The 7,053-nt window shown below is 40.2% G+C and overlaps 1 pseudogene; it reads right to left on the reverse strand.

Moving 5' to 3' along the window:
* Nucleotides 1-5,854: 5,854 nt before the first annotated feature.
* Nucleotides 5,855-7,053, reverse strand: LOC124899986 (annotated as a pseudogene).

Consider the following 7,053-nt stretch of genomic DNA (forward strand, 5'->3'; position numbering starts at 1 on the left):
TAACCTTTGAAATTGAGCTTATCCGATCATGGTAGAGTTGCTTCTTTCTTTGACTTGGTTTGCCCACTTCAAAAGGTTTCCAGAAGACCTTATCCCTCAAACTTCATGTGGAAAGAGAGATTCCTTAGGTTGTTGTTTGAGAGAAGAGATATCCATTGGGACGAAGCTAACAGAATGGCTCCCGCTTTCTTAAAGATCCTCGCTAATTCAACTAGTTTTCTTTTCCGTGAATGAACTAGCCTAGAGGAAATGGGAGTCAAGCCTATAATTCAGGTACGCAAGAAGATTTTCTAGGTGAAGACACTCTCAGTCGAAGGTAGGGCAGTTTTCCTAGTTTTAGGGTTAATCGAATAGATAGAAGATCTAGCACCTCAGTTAGAGAGAATGGGGCACGAGTTCGTGACCTAATAGAATAGTGTTTTGTGATCCCAGGGAAAGCTATCATAGTGATTCCACTAGACTTGAAAGCAAATGAAACAAATCGGGATAAATTTTTAACCAAGCGTAGTTGGCGGAGTATGACCTCTTGATTTGAAGTTTTCTGGATTCCTAGTCTACTATAACTGACTTAATAGAATATGGTATTTCATAATAATAATAATAATTAGTCAATATCACAAGACAGTGATTGACTGCCAAGTTTATTTTCATGCCCTCTTTTTTTTCGTCGAAATAAGTTTATGCACTAGAGTGCCCCTTTCCTAGGGCTGGTTACATATAAGAATATAGATTTTTTGCTTTCTTTGATTCCCAATGGTTTTAGTTGTATTTGTTGTTTGTTCTGGACAATTTTAGTTGCTTTTGCTGTCGGTCTAGATAAGGGACGAAGGGATCGGAGTCAACCTTACTCCCTTCATTTGAGTTGGAGGTCTTACACCTTTATCATTATGCATAGGGTTTCCCCTCCCCTAGAAATGAATGTAAACTTTCTCCCTATGTTATTGGCTCTTCGGGACCAATAGGAAAGGAAACACTGGCTTAAGGGAACTATGCCCTACTAGTACACTTTCTTTACAAGGGAACTAAGCGGGGGAGCTTACTTCACTTGCTTACCAGGAGAGAAAAACTATTAGGGTAGTCCCATTACTTAAAGTAAGATAATGAAAATTATTTTAGTAAAAGCTATGCCCCTTAGCTTAGATACATGTGAGAAAAGATAGCCACGCCTGCTAACCCTGATAGTCCATTAAAGGCAAGAAAATGTCCTCCAACTAAAACCATCGAGAAATCCTTAGCATGATAAGTGAAAAGGACAGTAACTGGCTCTCAATAAACTCCTACTAGATGTCTAGTAAGAGCAACTTAAGCTCGATCTCAATCCTCAGGAAAGGTAACTGACAATTGCTTAAAGAGATCTCTCATAGACCCTTACAAGATAATAATATTTAGGAGCGCTCTTTCCATCCGACTCGACTATAAATATCGTTAGATAAGAAAGCCACTTTTACGCCCAACAATTCCCATGTTCCCGATCTTTCTATTGCAGGAAATCCAACTCTGAAGAATTCAAAAAATAATAATAATAATAATAATATAGAATAATAATTTGTTGAATTCTTCATTCCATTCCTAGGAAGAAGCTTGTTTATTTTATTAGTAATGACCGCCCTTAGATGCCGTTGTGAGTTTGTTCGCGGTAGTATTTATATTAGTAGTGCAGCCCTTCCTTCTTCCTCGTTCTCGTCAATTATTTTACATAGGTCCCTTTTTCAAAATATATAACGAATTAGCAAGTTGATCTTAGCTGCTTTGATTGGTTCATTGAAGATGGATTCAAGTCCTAGCAGAATTGCAGCTATGCCCTTTTTTGAAATGCCTGACTTTGTTGAGCAGCTACTTTGCTTCCCATTTTAGATAGGCTTTCCACTTTCATTCATTCTTTCTTTCTCTGCGGCCTTCATGGAACTGATCCGAACTCTTCGTAGACTAAACTCTCTTCTCTTTGGGCTCGCATAGGTTAGGTAACTCGCCTACTTCACTTTTTTTACTCCAACTCAAACTAAAAACCTCTTCCTCATCTTGACTCATGGCGTCTTCATCAGTGAGTAAATACTCATCATCATCATCCGTAAGATAAAAGAACCTAACTCCTGGGCCTATGCAGACTCTTGATGAGGCTGTTCCAAGTATGTAGTCCCTACATCTTGCTCATCTCCCCGTGTTGGGGGTCTTACAGAAGCAATGGACATAGAAGGAATTATTTTCATGGCTTTTAACGTTTGGGTTCAATAACATTCACCTTAGTGGGACCCCTCAGCACAATTATTCCTTAGTAAATACTAGATGGATTCCCAATTGCTATGCTAGCTTCCTTGGGAATACTACCTTGCACTGGTTTAGGTGATATTCGGACCCTTTTAAAGGAAATAGTTGACTTCCCCTTCTTTATTGCGGTCCCAAGAGGCGTAATAACCTAAAATTTGTCCAGTCTTAAACAAGACAGGAAAATGTTTAGGCTTCTTCAAAAAAGGAACATCAAACGTTTACTTGGAAAACATGTTATACAGATATGATCCAAGTAAACGTCCAAACATCCTTTCTAGCATACCCGTCCGAAGAGTCAAATGCCATCTATCAGTGGCTGACTAAATCAATCATACGAGTATGCTATCTCACTACCCATCAATTTGAGTTCTCGAAAGCGACTGAACCAGCCACCCAGATGAGACTCCCAACGAAAAACATTATTTTTTCGACAAAACCTGCCACCAAGCTTTGACAAGTCTCTAACTTGCATATTTTGTGATAGGGCCTAGTCACCTCCCTTCTTCCCAACCTCTGGCAGTCAAAGCTATAGGGAGACATGCTTCGGTCTTTCCATCGGTAGAAGCAGTAGGTATATAACACATGCAGCTAATAGGCGATAGGTGGATGCAAGCCCTGGTAGCAGTGGTACTTTGTCAAATCAGGCGTCGCTTCCATTTTCTTTTTTATTATTATTTTTGACTGTACAATGGCAGAACCTAAAAAGCTGCTCTTTTTTCCCTATCCCGTGGTTTGATACCGTCTAGTCTCTAGCTAGGAAGTCTTGGATTCATATACCATGTAGGTGAGAAAATCATCCGTGACTATCTATCCTTATTTTTCTCCTAGGGATGTTTAGGAATATGGGTGCGGGAGGCTGAGGGACGGCCACGATGAGTACATATTTTTATATAGGATTAAACGAATTTTGTTCAATCGAGGAGCAGAGATAGATATGAGTTGACAGCTTATGTTTTCTGGTATTTTATTTTGGGTGAGATATACACCGAAAGGAATTGATGCTACAAATACTTTTTGTCGGTAGTCCTCGATCAAAAGTTAGCTCAACTCAAGTCGACAAAAGAGATACAAGGTTGGGTGAGGGTACAAGGAATCATGTGGGATCTATGATCGACTACGCCCGTTGTTGGCTTTATAGATGCTTTCAAATACTCTAGCAGTATATTCCATTCATTGTATATATCCCTTTTTCGTGTCATTAACATCAGAGATTGCATTCAATCGAATGGTTTGACATAAGAAATGTTCTAGTCTATCTGTAGTAGTTCTGTTTGTTTATAGTAGAATAGTACATTAGGGTGGCTACTCACAAGGGAAGTGTAGACCAGAGAAAGTGGGAGTCAAGCCAGATACTGTGGTTGTGCCATTAGGTGGGCCAAAGTATTCTAGCAGCGGTGAAAAGTCGATAGTAGACCAGACGGGGGCACCATCGAAACACCCGAACAAGGATCTATTTTCTTTTGAAGCTATAGTACATATGCACTTTATACGTCTGTCTTACTAATAATATTCCTTAGCGTACATCTGTACTATAACCCTCCCCTCTTGGAGGTGTTTTCAAGGGAAGGCTGACTCCGCAGCTGCAGACCGGGCACTATCACTATACTATGCGATGCTTTTAACCAAAAAAAATGGAAACGAAATGTCTTAGTGTTGTTCCTAGGTTGGGGGTCGGGGGCAAGCCTTTAAGACACGACTTCAAGTTATTAGTAAGACTAGCAGGATTCCTAGCTCGACTGAATGTCGCAACGCAATAAGGCGAGAGTTCAGTTGCGCAATAAGGGTTGGGCCTTGTAATGAAGGAAGAATTGGATATGGAAGGTAGAATTAAGCCAATGTGTGGAACAGCATTCCCAGTATGACTTGCCTAGCTAGTGTTTCCTAGCTGACTATACTTAATGAATTTCCGTTGTCCATCCCTAATCTTGCGTATGCCATTCACACACTTTTCTACATACACGCGCGGGGTTGGAATTGGAAAAGTAATTAAATTGAAGAATCGGATTCACTCTAATATCTATCAAAGCCAGCCTGTGGTAAGAGTTGGGCATAGGTAGCCCTCAATAACTTACTAACTTCCTCAGTAAATTAGCTAGCAAGAGGACAATCCTCAGGAATTTGATTTCCAAGATAAACCATTTGAATGCTACTAAATGACAAGAATATTCTATTTTAATAGGGCACAAGCATCACACATAAGGAAGACTCCGAAAGACAACCAATGAATTTGTCCGTTTCAGCATACTTTGGCTTGTATACGATAAAGTACATCAAGAAGCAACTAATTACAATAGAAGGGTCCAGGTCAGAATTTGCAGGTAGTTAGCCGCTTTCTATGTAGAAAAATACCTTAGGCTGTACAATAACTCTGCTATTCTCCCTTTCAAGTAGGGGTTCAACGGAGTTTTATTTATAGAACATTAACCACCATTTCGACTGATGTGGACGTGGTTCTCTCTTCATGAAAGAATTAATGAAAGGGAAGCCCTGGGTCAAAGCACGTTTGTTGTTTCCTGTATAGCTTTCTAGAGAAGAGATCTAGCAATGCATTTTAGGCACAGATCATTGGTATTGGATGTATCGTTAGGTTGTGCCGATTCAAATCTGCTCCCTTTTTTCCATTGCAGAAAAGAGATCCCTTCCCCTCACTTTCCAAAATGATAAATATTAAGTATGAGAGGCTGCAGGTACTATGGATCCTCTGATACCCAATCGGTTTGCTTTCCCAGGTCTCGCTGGTGTTGCCAGCAGGTCGTGATGTGCCTTAAGATGGTTATCTCCTGTCCCCCTTCCAATGGGGAACCCGCTCCTCGATCATCACTCTCCTGCATCTGGCCCACCCTCTAGGAACCTTTGAAAGGCAGGGAGTGTGACAACATACACGCTTCTCTTTACTCCATAGGGACTTCTCATCAGTTGCAGGGTTTGGTGGCCCGAAATTGCCTTGGCTTCTCCAAAAAGCCTGATCTCTAAAAGCCTGGCTCGCGAGGCGTCCCTCTCGCAGTAGGATTCCAACCCTCGCCTCGCTCTTGTGACATGTTATGTTTCCCCTCTCTATCCCTAAGTAAAGGGTGAGTCCCATGCGTAAGTTTGTGGATTGCGGTCTCACACACTAATCCCTACAAGTGCCCATAGTAGGCTGGCTGCCCTACCTAAACGAATCATCATATTGGTCCCTAGGCCCTATTACTAGAAAGGCTCAGCTTTAAAACCATACGTGGAGCTTCCGCCTTATACGGCTCCTCTACGGATGGAGGTAGTCCCAGCCCAGGCTTGTGCGGTTAAGGTTGTTGTACATGACCTCATAAGAAAAGAATGGAAAAAATGATGTTTCCTTTCCTTAGAGTCAAGTTTCTGAACGCTCCTGCATTAAGATTAAAAACGAAAACTTGTCGTCAAAACAAAAAAAAGGGATCTCAATCAGAAAAAAGAAAAAATATGGAAATAGTGAATCAAGATCTAGATGGATCCCTATCTTTATCTCTATCCACGGAGATACCTATCTATATGGAGATAGATCTATCTATGAATCGGCCTACACTATCCTCTATCCGGATAGATATGTCCCTATGAGCGACTACGCCGATCTTTATATGTTTTGGCCACGTCCCTTTCCACTCGGAAGAAGAAGGTTTGGATCTTTCAGTCTTATGTCATGAGGTATGTGACGTATGTTAGGTCCATAAGATACCACAGCTTTTGGTGTTCTATGATTCACTTCCGAATAATGAGTAGGTAGTTCGATCCTTTTTATTTTGATCTTTTTAGTAAACTGATGGGGGGATGCGGAGCAATAGGTCAAATTACTGTATAAAAAAGAGTTGTAAACTATAGGACTTCTTGTTCCAGTAGGAATATTTTGGTTTTTCTTTTTCCTTCTCTTCGATAAGAATAGGGATTTGAAATGATACAAATTCCTCTTCATTCTGTTGTGCTCAGCGAAAGAACTGCCTAAGCATACTTTTTCTGATCCAAACTTCTTTGTTCTTTCTAAGTCTTCTTCTGGCATAGAAGAACGCAACTTTTGCAAAAATCGGGATTTTAGTAGTAGGCGGAATCCCCTCTTAGTTTTGAGTATGCGGAACCATTCTGTTTTGGTTCTTCTGCATGGGTGATCCAGGAATTTGCCTATTATTTTCTCAACTGATATTTTTATATAGAAGGATCTCTTTATTTCTTCACCATGGGTTCTCGCATCATTTTCTTGAAAAGTATTATATCACTATGGGAGAGTTTAAAATGAGTAATGTTAACCATTCTATTATTCACACAAACCCTTCGATGACTTATCGGCTGCCTTGCTTGAGGAATAGTTTCACAAAAATAGAGACTAACCGGGATAACATCCTATCTTGTTTATGGATTAAGTAGAAAAGGGATATATTAAGTTCGTTCTCTTCCTCTGTGCATCCCTGTGATGGGTAAATCTCCATAAAAAAGGGACAACTTTTGTGTAGTTTGTGATTGGATGTAACTATTAAGATTTTCTCTAGAATAAATCTTTCTCTTAATATATCTCTTCTTGTTCCTCAATCTTCAGAGAATACGGCGTTGTATTATTGTAATTTCTCTGTTCCAAACATTTCCTAAAAGTAGACGACAAACTTTAAATCTTAATTCAGGCATCGCTCTTTCTTTTGTCCTTCCCCTCTATTTTTGCCCTATCACTAGTGGTTACTCCCGATCCGAAGCACCTCTTTTCCATTCATAGAGAGATCCACACCACAATATTAGTCTTTTTGGGGTTAATGTTCTCAATGGTGAATCGATCATTCGATATCCTTTTCC

The sequence above is a fragment of the Capsicum annuum genome, chromosome 7, assembly GCF_002878395.1.
Source record: "Capsicum annuum cultivar UCD-10X-F1 chromosome 7, UCD10Xv1.1, whole genome shotgun sequence".
Classification (NCBI taxonomy): Eukaryota; Viridiplantae; Streptophyta; class Magnoliopsida; order Solanales; family Solanaceae; genus Capsicum; species Capsicum annuum.